The 22,583-nt window shown below is 45.3% G+C and overlaps 1 protein-coding gene across 1 annotated transcript in view; it reads left to right on the plus strand.

Moving 5' to 3' along the window:
• Nucleotides 1–22,583, plus strand: part of LOC110495784 (heparan-sulfate 6-O-sulfotransferase 3-B) — a 30,338-nt gene that overhangs the window by 5,664 nt on the left and 2,091 nt on the right. The gene's annotated exons all lie outside the window — the stretch shown is intronic.

A 22,583-nucleotide genomic window follows, 5' to 3' on the forward strand; every position in this document is an offset into this window, starting at 1 on the left:
GGTCATTTTTTATTTTTTTTAATTTGTAATAATGACAATTACAACTACTGAATGAACACTTATTTTAACTTAATATAATACATCAATAAAATCAATTTAGCCTCAATTAAATAATGGAACATGTTCAATTTGGTTTAAATAATGCAAAAACAAAGTGTTGGAGAAGAAAGTAAAAGTGCAATATGTGCCGTGTAAGAAAGCTAACGTTTAAGTTCCTTGCTCAGAACCTGAGAACATATGAAAGCTGATGGTTCCTTTCAACATGAGTCTTCAATATTCCCAGGTAAGAAGTTTTAGGTTGTAGTTATAGGACTATTTCCCCCTATACCATTTGTATTTCATTAACCTTTGACTATTGGATGTTCTTATAGACCCTTTAGTATTGCCAGTGTAACAGTATAGCTTCCGTCCTTCTCCTCGCTCCTCCCTGGGCTCGAACCAGGAACACAACGACAACAGCCACCCTTGAAGCAGTGTAACCCATGCAGAGCAAGGGAAACAACCACTCCAAGGTTCAGAGCGAGTGACGTTTGAAACGCTATTAGCGCGCGCTAACTAGCTAGCCATTTCACTTCGGTTACACCAGCCTCATCTCAGGAGTTGATAGGCTTGAAGTCATAAACAGCGCAATGCTTGACGCACAACGAAGAGCTGCTGGCAAAACGTAAAGAAAGTGCTGTTTGAATGAATGTTTACGCGCCTGCTTCTGCCTACCACCGCTCAGTTAGATACTTGTATGCTTCTATGCTCAGTCAGATTATATGCAACGCAGGACACGCTAGATAATATCTAGTAATATCATCAACCATGTGTAGTTAACTAGTGATTATGATTGATTGATTGTTTTTATAAGATAAGTTTAATGCTAGCTAGCAACTTACCTTGACTTACTGCATTTGCGTAACAGGCAGTCTCCTTGTGGAGTGCAACGAGAGGCAGGTCGTTATAGCGTTGGACTAGTTAACTGTAAGGTTGCAAGATTGGAGCCCCCGAGCTGACAAGGTGAAAATCTGTCGTTCTGCCCCTGAACGAGGCAGTTAACCCACTGTTCCTAGGCCGTCATTGACAATAAGAATGTGTTCTTAACTGACTTGCCAAGTTAAATAAAGATTAAATAAAGGTGTTAAAAATAAAATGTAAAAATCGCCCAAATCGGTGCCCAAAAAGACCGATTTCCGTTTGTCATGAAAACTTGAAATCGGCCCTAATTAATCGGCCATTCCGATTAATCGGTCGACCGCTAGTGTAGGGTGAGTGCTGCGTGTAGCTCACCCAAGACAACCCAAAGGATTGGAAGTGACTTATTTACAAGAAAGAAACTGCTACGATTAACATGTCAAGCTACTGTAATTGCTAACACTCCAGGTTTGAGTATTAGAGTAGTAGCATGCCATTGGCTGTGTCAAACAATTTCAAAATACTTTTGTCTGACTCTGAATTTCTCTAATATAAGGTAATTTGAAATAGAGACATAACTTGACTGTTTTCATGTTAGTTGTTTTCTGAGAAGCAATCAGGACATGCTCATAATTGATATGTGACTGTGTTATTACCTGCTTGGTCATCTGTGTCTGTAGGCCTATGCTGTGGTTCCATGTATTACTGTATGTCGTTCCATAAGCAGTACGTGGTCTTTCTGATAACTGTGTTAAAGAGAAAGGTGACATGCTAACTACTACAATCCTGACAGACTGCTGTACTCCTGAGACTTGTATAGTTTATCTTTAGGAAATGTCCAAATCTTTGCAACAAAAGCAGGTTTCTGTCAATTGAGAAATATGCGCTGCCATGTGCTGGGGGGGGGGGGGGGGGGGGGGGGGGGGTGAAGGCTGAAATACATTGGGGTCCAAGTAACTCACTGGAGAGACCATTATTATTATTATTTTTTATTTGAACCTTTATTTAACCAGGAAGGGCTCATTGAGATTAAAATCTATTTTTCAAGAGCGCCCTGGCCAAGATAGGCAGCACCAAGTCATTAAAAAAAATTACAGACAGACAACGTGAAAAACTACAAGTAATCTAGTAAAAAACATTGAATTCACAAGAGTATAAAACAGCAAATTAAAAACATTGACAGGTCAGGGAATCAGCCTCAAAATCCTTCATCAGTGATTTAAAAACACCAATCGGGACAATTATTCTTTGGTGTCTCCCCGCCTACCCTCCGTTCCTCTCACCCTCGCCCTCCTTCTCCTTCTTCTACTCCCTCTCACCCTCACCCTCCTTCTCCTACTCCCCTCTCCCTCTCACCCTCGCCCTCCTTCTCCTACTCCCCTCTCACCCTCGCCCTCCTTCTCCTACTCCCCTCTCTCTCTCAATTTAATTCCATGGGCTTTATTGGCATGGGAAACATGTTTACGTTGTCAAAGCAAGTTAAATGGATAAACAAAAGTTTCTCTCTCTCTCACTCTCTCACTCTCTCTCTTTCTCTCTCTCTCTCTCTCTCTCTCTCTCTCTCTGTCACACACACACTACCCAAGATCTACCCGGTAAATCTCTCATTTTATTCCACTGTCTCCACACCAGCATCCCTGGGGCTTTCCTGTAGCTCCCGAAATAGCATCCCAGATCTGAGACCATCAGAGAGCCACAGTTAGCCCTCTCTCTCTCTCTCTCTCTCTCTCTCTCTCTCGCTCTCGCTCTCTCTCTCGCTCTCTCTCTGTCTCTCCCTCTCTCTATCTGTCTGTCTCTCTCTCTCTTTGTGCTGTATCGAGTAACATACCTTCTCTGCCTATTCTTCTGTGGGCTTGTAATGGACTGCACATTGTACTGTGGATGGGCAGTAAGTGTGTGGGCATTTGTGTGTGTGCGTGTGTGTGTGTGTGTGTCGGCACATGGGCATGTGTGGGTATAGAAAGGTATTCTATTATCACCACAACTGGCAGAGCATTTCAGTAGAGGAAGTGATCTGCTCAGTCACGTCCACTAATTGCTCAATTAATATGCACAACTCTATTTAATCCAACAGCATCAGCCGAACCAGTGGTGTTAAGTTATGACAGCGTCTCTAAAGGAAACAAGGATTTCACACACAGCTGTTCACGCTTGGCTAGCACGTAGCATCTTTCCCTGCTTTAAATGAGTGTTGCATCAGAATTCACTTTTCATCTGTGGAGAGAGACTATACACGCCGTCAAACAGAAGAGAGTGAAGAAGTGATCTGATTGGTCCCTAATACAGTTGAAGTCGGAAGTTTACATACACTTAGGTTGCAGTCATTAAAACTCGTTTTTCAACCACTCCACACATTTCTTGTTAACAAACTATAGATTTGGCAAGTCGGTTAGGATGTAATTTTTCCAACAATTGTTTACAGACAGATTATTTGTTAGGTGCGTGAATGAGGACCCAAAAGCGAATTAACAAAACAGAGTTTCTTTAATGACGAAACACACGTAGGCTCAGATGGACAGGCAGATTCCGACAGGACAGGACAAGGTTAGATGAACAGGCAGATTCCGACAGGACAGGACAAGGTTGCAGCAAACACGACGATAGTCTGGTTCAGGCATGAGTAACACAAACGAGAATCCGACAAAGACAGGAACAAAAACAGAGAGAGATATAGAGGACTAATCAGAGGGAAAAAGGGAACAGGTGGGAAAAGGGGTGACGAGGTAGTTAGGAGGAGACAAGGAACAGCTGGGGGAAAGAGGGGGAGAAAAGGTAACCTAATAACGACCAGCAGAGGGAGACAGGGTGAAGGGAAAGGACAGAAACAAGACACAACATGACAATACATGACAGTACCCCCCCACTCACCGAGCGCCTCCTGGTGCACTCGAGGAGGAAACCTGGCGGCAACGGAGGAAATCATCGATCAGCGCACGGTCCAGCACGTCCCGAGAGGGAACCCAACTCCTCTCCTCAGGACCGTACCCCTCCCAATCTACTAGGTACTGATGACCACGGCCCCGAGGACGCATGTCCAAAATCCTACGGACCCTGTAGATGGGTGCGCCCTCGACAAGGATGGGGGGGGGGGGAAGACGAGCGGGGGCGCGAAGAACGGGCTTGACACAGGAGACATGGAAGACCGGGTGGACGCGACGAAGATATCGCGGAAGAAGAAGTCGCACTGCGACAGGATTAATGATCCGAGAAATACGGAACGGACCAATGAACCGCGGGGTCAGCTTGCGAGAAGCGGTCTTAAGGGGAAGGTTCTGAGTGGAGAGCCAAACTCTCTGACCGCGACAATATCTAGGACTCTTAGTTCTACGCTTATTAGCAGCTCTCACAGTCTGCGCCCTATAACGGCAAAGTGCAGACCTGACCCTCTTCCAGGTGCGCTCGCAACGTTGGACAAAAGCCTGAGCGGAGGGGACGCTGGACTCGGCGAACTGAGATGAGAACAGCGGAGGCTGGTACCCGAGGCTACTCTGAAAAGGAGATAGCCCGGTCGCAGACGAAGGAAGCGAGTTGTGGGCGTATTCTGCCCAGGGGAGCTGTTCTGACCAAGACGCAGGGTTGCGAAAAGAAAGACTGCGTAAGATGCGACCAATAGTCTGATTGGCCCGTTCTGCTTGACCGTTAGACTGGGGGTGAAAGCCGGAAGAGAGACTGACGGAAGCCCCAATCAAACGGCAAAACTCCCTCCAAAACTGAGACGTGAATTGCGGACCTCTGTCCGAAACGACGTCTGACGGAAGGCCATGAATTCTGAAAACATTCTCGATGATGATTTGTGCCGTCTCTTTAGCAGAAGGAAGCTTAGCAAGGGGAATAAAATGAGCCGCCTTAGAGAACCTGTCGACAACCGTAAGAATAACAGTCTTCCCCGCTGACGAAGGCAGTCCGGTGACAAAATCTAAGGCGATGTGAGACCACGGTCGAGAGGGAATGGGAAGCGGCCTGAGACGGCCGGCAGGAGGGGAGTTACCGGACTTAGTCTGCGCGCAGACCGAACAAGCAGCCACGAAGCGACGCGTGTCATGCTCCCGGGTGGGCCACCAAAAACGCTGGCGAATGGAAGCAAGCGTACCCCGAACGCCAGGATGGCCGGCTAACTTGGCAGAGTGAGCCCACTGAAGAACGGCCAGACGAGTAGGAACGGGAACGAAAAGAAGGTTCCTAGGACAAGCGCGCGGCGACGGAGTTTGAGTGAGTGCTTGCTTTACCTGCCTCTCAATTCCCCAGACAGTCAACCCGACAACACGCCCCTCAGGGAGAATCCCCTCGGGGTCAGTGGAGGCTACTGAAGAACTGAAGAGACGAGATAAAGCATCAGGCTTGGTGTTCTTAGAGCCCGGACGATAAGAAATCACGAACTCGAAACGAGCGAAAAACAGCGCCCAGCGCGCCTGACGCGCATTAAGTCGTTTGGCAGAACGGATGTACTCAAGGTTCCTATGGTCAGTCCAAACGACAAAAGGAACGGTCGCCCCCTCCAACCACTGTCGCCATTCGCCTAGGGCTAAGCGGATGGCGAGCAGTTCGCGGTTTCCCACATCATAGTTACGTTCCGACGGCGACAGGCGATGAGAAAAATACGCGCAAGGATGGACCTTGTCGTCAGAGAGGGAGCGCTGAGAAAGAATGGCTCCCACGCCCACCTCTGACGCGTCAACCTCGACAACGAACTGTCTAGTGACGTCAGGTGTAACAAGGATAGGTGCGGATGTAAAACGATTCTTGAGGAGATCAAAAGCTCCCTGGGCGGAAACGGACCACTTAAAGCACGTCTTGACAGAAGTAAGGGCTGTGAGAGGAGCTGCCACCTGACCGAAATTACGGATGAAACGACGATAGAAGTTCGCGAGAAAGCGCTGCCGCTCGACGCGTGACTTAGGGACGGGCCAATCAATGACAGCTTGGACCTTAGCGGGATCCATCTTAATGCCTTCAGCGGAAATAACAGAACCGAGAAATGTGACGGAGGAGGCATGAAAAGAGCACTTCTCAGCCTTCACAAAAAGACAATTCTCTAAAAGGCGCTGGAGGACACGTCGAACGTGCTGAATATGAATCTGGAGTGACGGTGAAAAAATCAGGATATCGTCAAGGTAAACGAAAACAAAGATGTTCAGCATGTCTCTCAGGACATCATTGACTAATGCCTGAAAGACAGCTGGAGCGTTAGCGAGGCCGAAAGGAAGAACCCGGTATTCAAAGTGCCCTAACGGAGTGTTAAACGCCGTCTTCCACTCGTCCCCCTCCCTGATGCGCACGAGATGGTAAGCGTTACGAAGGTCCAACTTAGTGAAAAACCTGGCTCCCTGCAGGATCTCGAAGGCTGAAGACATAAGAGGAAGCGGATAACGATTCTTCACTGTTATGTCATTCAGCCCTCGATAATCTATGCAGGGGCGCAGGGACCCGTCCTTCTTCTTAACAAAAAAAAACCCCGCTCAGGCGGGAGAGGAGGAGGGGACTATGGTACCGGCGGCAAGAGCTACAGACAAATAATCTTCGAGAGCCTTACGTTCGGGAGCCGACAGAGAGTATAGTCTACCCCGGGGGGGAGTGGTTCCCGGAAGGAGATCAATACTACAATCATACGACCGGTGTGGGGGAAGAGAGGTGGCCCTGGACCGACTGAACACCGTGCGCAGATCGTGATATTCCTCCGGCACCCCTGTCAAATCACCAGGCTCCTCCTGTGAAGAAGAGACAGAGGAAACAGGAGGGATAGCAGACATTAAACATTTCACATGACAAGAGACGTTCCAGGAGAGGATAGAATTACTAGACCAATTAATGGAAGGATTATGACAAACTAGCCAGGGATGGCCCAAAACAACAGGTGTAAAAGGTGAACGAAAAATTAAAAAAGAAATGGTTTCGCTATGATTACCAGAAACAGTGAGGGTTAAAGGTAGCGTCTCACGCTGAATCCTGGGGAGAGGACTACCATCCAGGGCGAACAAGGCCGTGGACTCCCTTAACTGTCTGAGAGGAATGTCATGTTCCCGAGCCCAGGTCTCGTCCATAAAACAGCCCTCCGCCCCAGAGTCTATTAAGGCACTGCAGGAAGCTGACGAACCGGTCCAGCGTAGATGGACCGACAAGGTAGTGCAGGATCTTGAAGGAGAGACAGGAGTAGTAGCGCTCACCAGTAGCCCTCCGCTTACTGATGAGCTCTGGCTTTTACTGGACATGAAGTGACAAAATGACCAGCAGAACCGCAATAGAGACAGAGGCGGTTGGTGATTCTCCGTTCCCTCTCCTTAGTCGAGATGCGGATACCTCCCAGCTGCATAGGCTCAGCACCCGAGCCGGCAGAGGAAGATGGTAGTGATGCGGAGAGGGGGGCAACGGAGAACGCGAGCTCCTTTCCACGAGCTCGGTGACGAAGATCAACCCGTCGCTCAATGCGAATAGCGAGTTCAATCAAGGAATCCACGCTGGAAGGAACCTCCCGGGAGAGAATCTCATCCTTTACCTCTGCGCGGAGACCCTCCAGAAAACGAGCGAGCAAAGCCGGCTCGTTCCAGCCACTGGAGGCAGCAAGAGTGCGAAACTCAATAGAGTAGTCTGTTGTGGATCGATTACCTTGACATAGGGAAGACAGGGCCCTGGAAGCCTCCTCCCCAAAAACAGATCGATCAAAAACCTGTATCATCTCCTCCTTAAAGTCCTGATACTGGTTAGTACACTCAGCCCTTGCCTCCCAGATTGCCGTGCCCCACTCACGAGCCCGTCCAGTAAGGAGAGATATGACGTAGGCGACACGAGCAGTGCTCCTGGAGTAAGTGTTGGGCTGGAGAGAAAACACAATATCACACTGGGTGAGGAACGAGCGGCATTCAGTGGGCTCCCCAGAGTAACACGACGGGTTATTGATTCTGGGCTCCGGAGATTCGAAAGCCCTGGAAGTGGCCGGTGGATCGAGGCGGAGATGGTGAACCTGTTCTGTGAGGTTGGAGACTTGGGTGGCCAGGGTCTCAACGGCATGTCGAGCAGCAGACAATTCCTGCTCGTGTCTGCCTGGCATCGCTCCCTGGATCTCGACGGCTGAGTGGAGAGGATCCGAAGTCGCTGGGTCCATTCTTGGTCGGATTCTTCTGTTAGGTGCGTGAATGAGGACCCAAAAGCGAATTAACAAAACAGAGTTTCTTTAATGACGAAACACACGTAGGCTCAGATGGACAGGCAGATTCCGACAGGACAGGACAAGGTTAGATGAACAGGCAGATTCCGACAGGACAGGACAAGGTTGCAGCAAACACGACGATAGTCTGGTTCAGGCATGAGTAACACAAACGAGAATCCGACAAAGACAGGAACAAAAACAGAGAGAGATATAGAGGACTAATCAGAGGGAAAAAGGGAACAGGTGGGAAAAGGGGTGACGAGGTAGTTAGGAGGAGACAAGGAACAGCTGGGGGAAAGAGGGGGAGAAAAGGTAACCTAATAACGACCAGCAGAGGGAGACAGGGTGAAGGGAAAGGACAGAAACAAGACACAACATGACAATACATGACATTATTTCTCTTATAATTCACTGTATCACAATTCCAGTGGGTCAGACGTTTACATACACTAAGTTGACTGTGCCTTTAAACAGCTTGGAAAATTCCCGAAAATGATGTCATGGCTTTAGAAGCTTCTGATAGGCTAATTGACATAATTTGAGTCAATTGGAGGTGTACCTGTGAATGTATTTCAAGGCCTACCTTCAAACTCAGTGCCTCTTTGCTTGACATCATGGGAAAATCAAAAGAAATCAGCCAAGACCTCAGAAAAAACAATTGTACTCCTCCACAAGTCTGGTTCATCCTTGGGAGAAATTTCCAAATGCCTAAGGTGCCACGTTCGTCTGTACGCCCTGACCTCAATCCTATAGAAAATTTGTGGGCAGAACTGAAAATGTGTGTGCGAGCAAGGAGGCCTACAAAACCTGACTCAGTTACACCAGCTCTGTCAGGAGGAATGGGCCAAAATTCACTCAACTTATTGTGGGAAGCTTGTGGAAGGCTCCCAGGAATGTTTGACCCAAGTTAAACAATTTAAAGGCAATGCTACCATATACTAATTGAGTGTGTGTAATCTTCTGACCCACTGGGAATGTGATGAAAGGAATAAAAGCTGAAATACAGTGCCTTGCGAAAGTATTCGGCCCCCTTGAACTTTGCGACCTTTTGCCACATTTCAGGCTTCAAACATAAAGATATAAAACTGTATTTTTTTGTGAAGAATCAACAACAAGTGGGACACAATCATGAAGTGGAACGACATTTATTGGATATTTCAAACTTTTTTAACAAATCAAAAACTGAAAAATTGGGCGTGCAAAATTATTCAGCCCCCTTAAGTTAATACTTTGTAGCGCCACCTTTTGCTGCGATTACAGATGTAAGTCGCTTGTAAGTCGCTTTTTTCCCATTCCTCCTTGCAAAACAGCTCGAGCTCAGTGAGGTTGGATGGAGAGCATTTGTGAACAGCAGTTTTCAGTTCTTTCCACAGATTCTCGATTGGATTCAGGTCTGGACTTTGACTTGGCTATTCTAACACCTGGATATGTTTATTTTTGAACCATTCCATTGTAGATTTTGCTTTATGTTTTGGATCATTGTCTTGTTGGAAGACAAATCTCCGTCCCAGTCTCAGGTCTTTTGCAGACTCCATCAGGTTTTCTTCCAGAATGGTCCTGTATTTGGCTCCATCCATCTTCCCATCAATTTTAACCATCTTCCCTGTCCCTGCTGAAGAAAAGCAGGCCCAAACCATGATGCTGCCACCACCATGTTTGACAGTGGGTATGGTGTGTTCAGGGTGATGAGCTGTGTTGCTTTTACGCCAAACATAACGTTTTGCATTGTTTCCAAAAAGTTCCATTTTGGTTTCATCTGACCAGATCACCTTCTTCCACATGTTTGGTGTGTCTCCCAGGTGGCTTGTGGCAAACTTTAAACGACACTTTTCATGGATATCTTTAAGAAATGGCTTTCTTCTTGCCACTCTTCCATAAAGGCCAGATTTGTGCAACATACGACTGATTGTTGTCCTATGGACAGAGTCTCCCACCTCAGCTGTAGATCTCTGCAGTTCATCCAGAGTGATCATGGGCCTCTTGGCTGCATCTCTGATCAGTCTTCTTGTATCTTCCTTGTATGAGCTGAAAGTTTAGAGGGACGGCCAGGTCTTGGTAGATTTGCAGTGGTCTGATACTCCTTCCATTTCAATATTATCGCTTGCACAGTGCTCCTTGGGATGTTTAAAGCTTGGGAAATCTTTTTGTATCCAAATCCGTCTTTAAACTTCTTCACAACAGTATCTCGGACATGCCTGGTGTGTTCCTTGTTCTTCATGATGCTCTCTGCGCTTTTAACGGACCTCTGAGACTATCACAGTGCAGGTGCATTTATACGGAGACTTGATTACACACAGGTGGATTGTATTTATCATCATTACTCATTTAGGTCAACATTGGATCATTCAGAGATCCTCACTGAACTTCTGGAGAGAGTTTGCAGCACTGAAAGTAAAGGGGCTGAATAATTTTGCACGCCCAATTTTTCAGTTTTTGATTTGTTAAAAAAGTTTGAAATATCCAATAAATATCGTTCCACTTCATGATTGTGTCCCACTTGTTGTTGATTCTTCACAAAAAAATACAGTTTTTTATATCTTTATGTTTGAAGCCTGAAATGTGGCAAAAGGTTGCAAAGTTCAAGGGGGCCGAATACTTTCGCAAGGCACTCTAAATAATTCTCTCAACTATTATTGAATAAAAGTGGTGATCCTAACTGACAGGGATTTTTTACTAGGATTAAATGTAAGGAATTGTGAAAAACTGAGTTTAAAGGTATTTGACTAAGGTGCATGTAAACGTCTGACTTCAACTGTACATGGTGACAGTCATTTACATTCAGGAAGAGAAACATTGTTTCTGTCCCAAATGGAACGCTATTCCCTATTTAGTGCACTACTTTTGACCAGGGCCCATAGTGCTCTGGTTAAAACTAGTGACCTTTAGTGAATAGGATGACATTTGGGACTCACCCACTGAGAGAGACACACTAACAGTCCCATTCTGCCAAGTGTGAGCTCTGACGTTACTTGATGCTCTGTATCAAATATTCTCAGTGAGGACTTAGTGAGCTCAGTTGCCATAATTGGGGCTAGTTCGATTTTTTTACCTGACCATGATGATCTCTGGGCTCCAGTCATTATAAGTGAATTACCCCAACAACACCACACCTTCCAATCCTGGAACTGGCTTGAGCATCAATCAGTCATTTAACAAAATCAATCTCACACTAGAGTGAATTAATCTGTTCACTCCCACACTTGGCTGTAAGGGCCGGAGACAGTGCTGAGAGTGTGAATGGACAAGAGGTCAGCCTGACCCATAGAACTGGAATGAGTTTCATTCTATTTCTAGGATCTGACCTTACTCTACAGACAGCTCAGGCAGGTCTTTCAACTCCCGTGGAGTTGTCCTCCCTGCAAGCTCTAAGAAGGGCCTTTGTATATATAGTATCTATGCTCTTTCATCCACCACTTATATCATTCTCTGCCTCTTTTTTGTCACTTGTCCCTCTCACCCTCTGTCTGTATTTTTCTTAGACCCTGTGGTGCAGCGAGGGTTTATAATGTAGAGCTCCAGCTCTTTGTTGTGTCGTTGTGTCTGTTTGTCTCCCTGTCCCTCTTTGCCTCTTCTTCTATAACTTCTCTCTCTCTCTCCCTCTCCCTCTCTCCCTCTCCCTCTCTCTCTCTCTCTCTCTCTCTCTCTCTCTCTCTCTCTCTCTCTCTCTCTCTCTCTCTCTCTCTCTCTCTCTCTCTCTCTCTGTGTGTGTGTGTGAGTTTTCATTAAGTAGATCTCTAGACCAGACTGGGGAGGATATCTCCTACAGTCTGACTGCTGGCAGTAGTCACACAGCTCCACATGGCTCTGGCTCAATGGACACACTGATGATCCAACTCCCATCTGATCGTTTCCCACATTAATATAACTCCCATACTGACATTCTAATATTCTGAAAGAAATGTTGAGGTGATGTGATTTTATATGTTATCTTCAGTTCCCTGTTTTGACAATCTTTCAGGCCCTACAGTAAGTATTGAATGAATCTGCCACTAAGTGATCTGCCACTAAGTATGACCACATTACCAAGGACACAACCTCCATTCCCAGCAGCAAATTCCACCTCTTGCAGGGGGGCCAGGGGGCAGGAGGTCACAAACTCACACCCTCTGGGTCTCCTGCAGAGAAGCTAATTCACACACCAGAAAGGGGTGTCGGAGAGTGTTTGAGGGTGTTAAGTTTGGGAATAGGACAACGATTGGGTTATTGTGAAGATGAAAGTGTATGATAGAAAATGGTACACCTCGTGTAGCCTATGTGGGTGAATGTAGCTTCAGTGTGGTGTTAGTGACACGTTTGAATTGGATTTGCATTGGTTGTGTGGTACACTCCCCGAGAACCATCATCACCCTAGCTTCAGTGTGAAGTAGAAACATCCACCTCTTTCAAACCGCTTTATCTACCCGTATCACACAATATGGCGGAAGTAAGGGTAGGGTAGGAACGCTAGTACACAAGTACCAGGTCAGGCAACTTGCTGCTTACTCCAGACCAGGCACTAATCCCCGGGACTCGAAAGAGGAAGCGACAGGGCAAGACAGGCAGGCGAGCCGCCATCCTGATGAGATTATGTTGACGAGGAAATAAACTACCTTTACCCTCTGTTCTTTTGGTGAACGTACAGTCACGAGAGAACAAACTGAAGAACTTTAATATTCAATGTTTCTCTGAGTCGTGGCTGAACAAGGACATGGATAATATACAGTGCATTCGGAAAGTATTCCGACCACTTGACTTTTCCCACAATCATTTCAGCAGCACTCCACCAATCAGGCCTTTATGGTAGAGTGGCCAAGCGGAAGCCACTCCTCAGTAAAAGGCACACGACAGCCCGCTTGGAGTTTGCCAAAAGGCACCTAAAGGACTCTCAGACCATGAGAAACAAGAATCCCTGGTCTGATGAAACCCAAGATTGAACTCTTTGGCCTGAGTGCCAAGTGTCACATATGGAGGAAATATGGCACCAACCCTACGGTGAAGCATGGTGGTGGCAGCATCATGCTGTGGGGATGATCTGGGAGACCAGCCAGGATCAAGGGAAAGATGAACGGAGCAAAGTGCAGAGAAATCCTTGATGAAAACCTGCACCAGAGTGGACCTCAGACTGGGGAGAAGCTTTACCTTCCAACAGGACAACGACCCTAAGCACACAGCCAAGACAACGCAGGAGTGGCTTTGGGACCAGTCTCTTAATGTCCTTGAGTGGCCCAGCCAGAGCCCGGACTTGAACCCGATAGAACATCTCTGGAGAGGCCTGAAAATAACTGCGCAGCGATGCTCCCCATCCAACCTGACAGAGCTTGAAAGGATCTGCAGACAAGAATGGGAGAAACTCCCCAAATACAGGTGTGCCAAGCCTGTAGCGTCATACCCAAGAAGACTCAAGGCTATAATCGCTGCCAAAGTTGCTTCAACAAAGTACTGAGTAAAGGGTCCGCACCGCTCTGATTCAGAGGGGTTAAATGTGGAAGACACATTTCAGTTGAATACATTTAGTTGTACAACTGACTAGGTATCCCCCTTTCCATTTTCAGTTTTTTATTTTTAGTTTTTAGTTTTATCTATTTGCCACTACAAACCGATGCTGGCACTAAGACTGCACTCAACGAGCTGTACAGGGCAATAAGCAAACAAGAAAATGTACATACAGAGGCGGTGCTTCTATTGGCTGGTGATTTTAAAGCAGGGAAACAGAAATTAGTTTATCTTCATTTTTACCAGCATATCACCTGTACAACTAAATGCAACAAAAATGTACATCACATTTACTCCACACATAGAAACTCATACAAGGTTCTTGCCCTCCCTTTAGCCAGTCTCTATCCTCCTGATTCCAGTTTACAAGAAAAAACTCAAACAGGAAGTACCAGTGATGGCCTCAATACGGTAGTGGTCCGATGAAGCGGACGCTAAGCTACAGAACTGTTTCGCACAGACTGGAATATGTTCTGAATCCTACTATGCCGGCTCTGACACTCGTCGGATGTGGCAGGTTTAGCAAATTATCACGGACTAAAAAGGTAAACCAAGCCGCGAGCTGCCCAGTGACGCGAGCATACCAGATGAGCTAAATGCCTTCTATGTTCACTTCGAGGCAAGCAACACTGAACTAGTGTTGTCACAATACCATCATTTTGACTTCAATACCAGATTCAGTATCACAATACTCGATACCATCACGACACTCGATACCAAAACGATACCACGGCAAAAAATAAGGCATATTAGCCAATGCCACAGAATGGCACCTGATCCAGACAGATAAACTCAGCTGCTGCTCTGTTAAAGTTTGTGCATCTTTTTAGCGCCTTTTTTTTTTTTTTACATCAACATATTTCAGAGACAGCCATATATAAGTGAATTAATCAATTATACAATCATACAATCAATTAGATTTTTTTTGTGTGTACCAATCTAACTGCATAAAGGTAATAATTTATTTGAATGGTAAATCTCTTTTGATACATTTTGTAAATCAACATGTAGCCTTATCCACAAAACAGGTGAATACATTTTCAATAGGAGTGTGTTGAGTTATTGAGCTGGTTAGCAATGAGTAAGTGGAACAGGCACTTACCAAGGGGTCAGATGTGCTTATAGACAGAATTGATCTGTGAGACACATTTGATAGAAGTACCGAAAGTAACATAAATTCTAGCACCTAGTATCAAAAAAGTACAGACGTTTTGGTATACCGTGCAACACTACTCTGAACCATGCATGAGTGCACCAGCTGTTCCGGACGACTGTGTGATCTTGCTCTCCATAACCAATGTGAGTAAGTCCTTTAAACAGGTTAACATTCATAAGGCTGCGTACTCATAGCAGCTGACCAGCTGGCAAGTGTCTTCACTGCTATTTTCAACCTCTCTCTGACTCGGTCTGTAATACCTACATGTTTCAAGCAGACCACCATAGTCCCTGTGCCAAAGAACGCCAAGGTAACCTGTTTAAATGACTATCGCCCCGTAGCACTCATCTGTAGCCATGAAATGCTTTGAAAGGCTGGTCATGGCTCACATCAACAGCATCATCCTCAAAAGGTTCTACAGCTGCACCATTGAGAGCATCTTGACTGGCTGCATCACCGCTTGGTATGGCAACTGCTTGGCATCTGACCGCAAGGCACTACAGAGGGATGTGTGTGCAGCCCAGTACATCACTGGGGCCGAGCTCCATGCCATCCAGGACCTCTATACCAGGCGGTGTCAGAGTAAGGCCCTAAAAATGGTCAAAGACTCCAGCCACCCATAGACTGTTCTCTCTGCTACCACACGGCAAGCGGTACCGATGCCCGAAGTCTGGAACCAACAGGACCCCGAATAGCTTCTATCCGCAAGCCATAAGACCGCTAAATAGTTACCCTAATAGCTACCCGCACTATCTGCATTGTCCCTTTTTGAACTAACTCTTTTGACTCATTACATACACTGCTGCTACTAATTATTATGTATCCTGTTGCCTAGTCACTTTAACTCAACCTATATGTACAGTTGAAGTCGAAAGTTTACATACACCTTAGCCAAATACATTTAAACTCAGTTTTTCACAATTCCTGACATTTATTCCTAGTAACATTTCCCTGTCTTAGGTCAGTTAGGATCACCACTTTATTTTAAGAATGTGAAATGTCAGAATAATAGTAGAGAGAATTATTTCAGCTTTTATTTCTCTCATCGCATTCCCAGTGGGTCAGAAGATTACATACACTCAAATAGTATTTGGTAGCATTGCTTTAAAATTGTTTAACTTGGGTCAAACATTTCGGGTAGCCTTCCACAAGCTTCCCACAATAAGTTGGGTGAATTCTGGCCCATTCCTCCTGACAGAGCTGGTGTAACTGAGTCAGGTTTGTAGGCCTCCTTGCTCGCACACTCTTTTTCAGTTCTCCCACAAATGTTCTATGGGATTGAGGTTAGGGCTTTGTGATGGCCACTCCAATACCATGACTTTCTTGTCCTTAAGCCATTTTGCCACAACTTTGGAAGCATGCTTGGGGTCATTGTCCATTTGGAAGACCCATTTCTGGAGGAGTACAATTGTTTTTCTGATGTCTTGGCTGATTTCTTTTGATTTTCCCATGATGTCAAGCAAAGAGGCTCTGAGTTAGGTAGGCCTTGAAGGTAGGCCTTGAAATACATCCACAGGTACACCTCCAATTGACTCAAATGTCAATTAGCCTATCAGAAGCTTCTAAAGCCATGACATCATTTTCTGGAGTTTTCCAAGCTGTTTAAAGGCACAGTAAACTTGGTGTATGTAAACTTCTGACCCACTGGAATTGTGATGCAGTGATTTATAAGTGAAATAATTTGTCTGTGAACAATTGTTGGAAACATTACTTGTGTCATGCACAAAGTAGATGTCCTAACCGACTTGCCCGAAACTATAGTTTGTTAACAAGAAATTTTGTGGAGTGGTTGAAAAACAAGTTTTTATTGACTCCAACCTATGCATGTGTAAACTTCCGACTTCAACTGTACATATCTACCTCAATTATCCCTGTACATTGACTGGTACCCCTTGTATATGGCCAAGTTATCGTTACTCATTGTGCATTTATTCCTCTTGCTATTCTTTTTTTATTGAGAATCTCTCCATTGCTGGGTAAGTAAGCATTTCACTGTTAGTCTACACCTGTTGTTTATGAAGCATGTGACAAATACAATTGTATTTGATTTGAGCCATTTTCCAGTAAGTGACTCAATTCCACCTCATCAAGCCAGTGTGTGTCCTTAATGGTAATGAATGAGAATTGTCTTGGCTAATATTGATCCCATTTCCTCTACGGAAATATGAGTTCCTTGAAAGCCTAAGCAAGCGAGGGGGAGGTGAGGGGAGGCAAGGGGGGAGACAGCAAGAGCGTCAAGTTCGCCTCACACACTCAGGTTAATCAATGAGAGGCTGTCTGAAGGAGACTTGGAGATCAGGCCATAAGAGGGGCATAGAAATAGACATAGAAATAGAATTCTAGGTCCATGGGAATACAAGGTGTTTCAACATCTCTTGCTCCTGTTTGAAGTGTCCCATCCATTCATTTACGTTAGTCATTGAGTGCTTTGTCTGATATAGCAGCATACTGTTTTCTTAGAGTTGTATTTTTTTTATCATATGAGTTTGTGTCCAAGTATCTTCCTGACTATCATGAGTCCGAGTACCCATAACACCCTCTGTTTCCCTCAGACATTTCTAAACCGGAGAAATGTGTCAAAAAGGTCAGCAGACACTGTATAGTTTACTAAATGCCAGTGGATACAAGTCCAGCCGAGTTAAATGCCATAAGCCAACTTCGCCCATTTCGTTTTTTTTTTATATTTGACCAATTATCTTTATTCAACCATCCATCAGACAGACACTGGGAGTCCTGGCAGGGCAGTATTGATTGCTTGTCCAGAGTGCCCAGAGTGTTTCTATGCACTGTTGGAATGGTCCGTTATGAATGATTGAGAGGCACTCATCTTATTAGGGTGGATAGAGGCCTCTCTCTGCCACTGGGTCAGATGCATCTGAAATGGCACCCTATTCCCTATACAATCCACTACTTTTGTCAAAATAAGTGCACTACATGGAATAGGGTGTAATTTTAGCCACAGCCTTTGCATTGACCGTGCCAGGAGATGAGGAGGGGTGTTCTTCTGAATGAAAAGCATGATCTAGTAGTGAATTACGTTGTTGCTCATTTACATACTTTCCCTAAATTGCGTGGTTTACTATTTTATTTCAATAAATATTAGTGACTATTAGTAAGTTATTTCGGCTTCTTACAGTGCATGTTAATATTCCTTGTTGCAACACAATTTGAATTGAAGTGACACAGGGATTTTGTGAGAGCAACACAGAGAGGAGCTGGGCTCATTTGCCTGCACTTCTCTGACTGAGCTCTGTGGAAATAGTTGTTTGTTTCTCAACGAAGTCATCAGACAGGATCAGTCCTCCAGTCGCGCTAATAGAATCCGAGCTGTCTCATTCCACTATGGAAACCCAGTAGAAATCACAGGTATTCATTAGAGGAGTAGCAACCCGCTACAGCTGTTGAAACAGTGGGAGGGAGTTGTAGTGTAGACGGTCATCTAAGGTCAGGGTTAAAGTACCGGTTTGAGGATGGTAAGCTAGATCTGGCCATGTACCTGCAGTGTTGAACCTTTTACTGCAGTGGGCTGAACAAGGGTCACACAGAGTGTTTCTTGGTAGTCTTAAAACAAGAAGTCACCTGCACCATGTCAGATATAGAGTTGAAATGTATTACATTTTGAGTTTGCATCACAATATTACACTTCATATACATAATGGAATAAGGAAAAATATAAAAACCGTTTGACATAAACCCACACTATTTTTATGTGTTAAAAAAAGAAGAATGCTTATTAATGATGAAAAATATGAATAACATTCCACCCATGAGGCCACTAGGTCAATGGACTGCAGGAAAGGTCTACACAGAAGAAATGGAGAAGATTCCCCATGTAATGAGGATGTTTAGTTGGCACGATGTTCCATTTTAGTTAGGTCGAAATGATTGGGAACAAAGTGGCTGCCAGCTAAACTCTCTTTTTTTTGTCACCATATGCAGATGGGCCCTAAGCATTGTTCGACTCTCATTTATAAGGGATCATAATACATGTCTATAAGCACACAGAGCATATAGGATTTGGCGTTAAATAGTTTTGGACTTTCACATTTTCAGCTTGTTTTGTTTAGATGTCATCCCCTTTTAAAGATGACTGGCACTAACACGGTAAAGAAAGACACTGAGGCGGCAGGGTAGCCTAGTGGTTAGAGTGTTGGACTAGTAACCAAAAGGTTGCATGTTCAAATCCCCCCAGCTGTCGTTCTGCCCCTGAACAGGCAGTTAACCCACTCTTCCTAGGCTGTCATTGAAAATATGAATTTGTTCTTACCTGACTTGCCTAGTTAAATAAAGGTAAAATATATATACAGTATATATTTTTTAAAAGCAAGCCCTTAGGCTCTGGTCAGCTTCAAATGACTGGAGTTTCTTCTGTGCTGTAGAAATGAAACAAGTATACTGAACAGGCGCAGTGGTTAAGGGCGCTGTACTGCAGCGCCAGCTGTGCCATCAGAGTCCCTGGGTTCGCGCCCAGGCTCTGTTGTAACCGGCCGCGACCGGGAGGTCCGTGGGGCGACGCACAATTGGCCTAGCGTCGTCCGGGTTAGGGAGGGATTGGTCGGTAGGGATCTCCTTGTCTCATCGCGCACCAGCGACTCCTGTGGCGGGCCGGGCGCAGTGCGCGCTAGCCAAGGTTGCCAGGTGCACGGTGTAGCCTCCGACACATTGGTGCGGCTGGCTTCCGGGTTGGATGCGCGCTGTGTTAAGAAGCAGTACGGCTGGTTGGGTTGTGTATCGGAGGACGCATGACATTCAGCCTTCGTCTCTCCCGAGCCCGTACGGGAGTTGTAGCAATGAGACAAGATAGTAGCTACTACAACAATTGGATACCACGAAATTGGGGAGAAAAAGGGGTAAAATTCTAAAAAAAAAAAGATTAAAAAAAGTATATATATATAAATGCAACACGTAGCAATTTCAACTATTTAACTGAGTGACAGTTCGCATAAGGAAATCAGTCAATTGAAATGAATTCGTTAGGCAACAGCTCTGGTTGACATTCCTGCGGTCAGCAGGCCAATTGTACACCTGCAAAACTTGAGACATCTGTGGCATTGTGTTGTGTGACAAAACTGAACATTTTAGAGTGGCCTTTTATTGTCCCCAGCAGAAGGTGCACCTGTGTAATGATCATGCTGTTCTTGATATCCCACACCTGTCAGGTGGATGGATTATCTTGGCAAAGGCTCACTATGTAAACAAATTTGTGCACAAAATCTGAGAGAAATAAGCCTTTTATGGAAAATGTCTGAGATCTTTTATTTCAGCTCATGAAACATGGGACCAACACCTTACATGTTGCATTTATATTTTTTGTACAGTATATATGTAAATGCATGGAGTGTAGCCTGTCTGTAAGTCAACATCCATCCTGTTACAGAATATGATGTTGTCCCAGGTCAATTACATGCCAAACGTGTGCATGTTGAAACAATGTGTGCGTGCACTGTTGTTTTGCCCAGTAAGATAAGCGGAACACTCAATTGTTTGATGACGGACTCTATTAACTGTTGACTGATGCCCCGACCTTCCCAACCACTCTGTCCCTCGAACACACACGCACACACGTGCACACACAGACACACACACACACACACACACATGCACACACACACACACACGCACACACACACGCACGCACACACACACACACACGCACACGCACACACACACACACAGACGAGTAATCGGAGTGCTTTGACATTCGCCCATTCATGTCAATAGGTCACTATGGAAGAATAGAAGGATGGAGCTAGAATGTCTGGATTGTGCGGAGACATATTGATGGGCCTGTCCTGTGGTTATGTAGAATCTTAATTGGACCAGTATTGTCACAGCAAAATAATCCTGCAGCAACAGGATTTGAACGGTTAGTCCATAATGTTGCTTGAACAGTGGTTAGGCTATTAGCTGGTCAGAATGTAGTAACATGAAAAGTGAAATACTCTTAATAGAACTGTGAATGTATGCATATCCAGCGGTGCAGGAACATTCTCAGCAACAAAAGAGTGATCAAATAAAGATCCTACATCTGTAATGGGGATCTAAAATGCCCCCTTCCCAGAAAGACTGTGTAGGCAGCAGCTCTGGGAGTGTGTGTCCATCTCTCTGTACAGCTCTGGGAGTGTGTGTCCATCTCTCTGTACAGCTCTGGGAGTGTGTGTCCATCTCTCTGTGCAGCTCTGAGAGTGTGTGTCCATCTCTCTGTACAGCTCTGGGAGTGTGTGTCCATCTCTCTGTACAGCTCTGGGAGTGTGTGTCCATCTCTCTGTACAGCTCTGGGAGTGTGTGTCCATCTCTCTGTGCAGCTCTGAGAGTGTGTGTCCATCTCTCTGTACAGCTCTGGGAGTGTGTGTCCATCTCTCTGTGCAGCTCTGAGAGTGTGTGTCCATCTCTCTGTACAGCTCTGAGAGTGTGTGTCCATCTCTCTGTACAGCTCTGGGAGTGTGTGTCCATCTCTCTGTACAGCTCTGGGTGTGTATCCATTTCTCCCCACACTCTCAGTGCCAGTTTAATTCATTTACAGCCTGTGCTGTGGTCGAATATCCATTACGGCTTGGAGTGTGTGTGTGTGTGAGTGCGTGTGTGTGTGTGCGTATGTGTGAGTGCGTGTGCGCTCACGCTCGCGCGCGTGTGTCATGAAAAAAAACTTTGTTAGGATCTATTTCTGCTGACACATTAAAATATCGGTCGATGGTAGTCTGCCACCCGACAATAATCTCCTAATTACCTTTGAGGGTGGTGTGTGTGTCCCCTGCACCGAAAGGTCAACAGTCAGATGGTTCTTTAAATGGCATTCACAGAGCCATTATTACCACTTCAGTGGTGCAGACTGACATTTCCCTTTCCTTAATTACCCCTAAGAGTTTTGGTCGAAATCAATATTTGTTGATCAGTATAGAGACAGCATCTGACATACTCTGACTACTCAACGCCATTGCTCACCGTCGAGAACATCCTGTTCAAGCAATTCAGTTTCTGATCAGGCAAAATGTTAGCAACTCAGTGTTGACTATGGCATCTATCTTATAAAGTGTCTGTTCCTTCTCCATCAGAATGTACAAGTGAATGCTTTGTGAAGCTCCGTCTCCTCTGGCAGTCTCAACTCTTTTCCTACCCGCTCCTCATGAATCTCTAGCAGCTCGCCGTTAGGAATCTCAAAGTGAAAACAAGCAGCGCTCTGCATTTGACACATACAAGATGTTTACTTTGCCGTGTAGCTGCAGCTTTCAAGGTTTTAGTCTTGATCTCAATTCTCAAACTCCCCGTTGTACCTGTCGGGGGCCCAAGACGGTTCCCCTACTTTATTTGACTACGGGATAATGTAAAGAATACTGCAGTGCGGTGTGATCTGTATTAGAAAAAAAGTGATTATATACACTACACTCTCATCTTTAGCCTATATTCCCTTTTTTGATTTAGAAGAAATCATCCAAGGTTTGGATGTTCGATAAGTTCACCGTTTTCAGAAAAAGGACAGTAGAGCGCAACATGCTACTTAAATGTAGCTATTTGTTACGCAGTGAAAGGAAGGTACCGAGGTACGCATATTCAGGAGCTAGGGAGGCCTAGCAATAGGATGAGAATTGCCTCTTATTCAGTATTAAAAATGAGATAGCCCACTGTGCTCTCAGCTCATTAGGATCACTGTTTAGAGAGAGCGTTATTAGAGTTTCCTATCTTCTAATGCTGGCTATTTTTAAATGTGAGAAATATGATATTTTCTTCATTCTTTTCATCGCCCAATTTCCACCTTTTTCTCTCTCTCTCACATGGTCAAATAATTATAGCTCATTGCCACCCCCTAGCTCATCAGCGAGTGTTACATAGAGGGAGGGAAAGTGAAAGACGTGTGCCAGTCTCACTCTCTCTAACGCTCCCACTTCTCCCACTTCCCAGTTCTGTCATTACGGATTGGAG

Source organism: Oncorhynchus mykiss, chromosome 18 (assembly GCF_057628025.1).
Source record: "Oncorhynchus mykiss isolate SJ-2025 chromosome 18, ASM5762802v1, whole genome shotgun sequence".
In the NCBI taxonomy this organism is placed as follows: domain Eukaryota; kingdom Metazoa; phylum Chordata; class Actinopteri; order Salmoniformes; family Salmonidae; genus Oncorhynchus; species Oncorhynchus mykiss.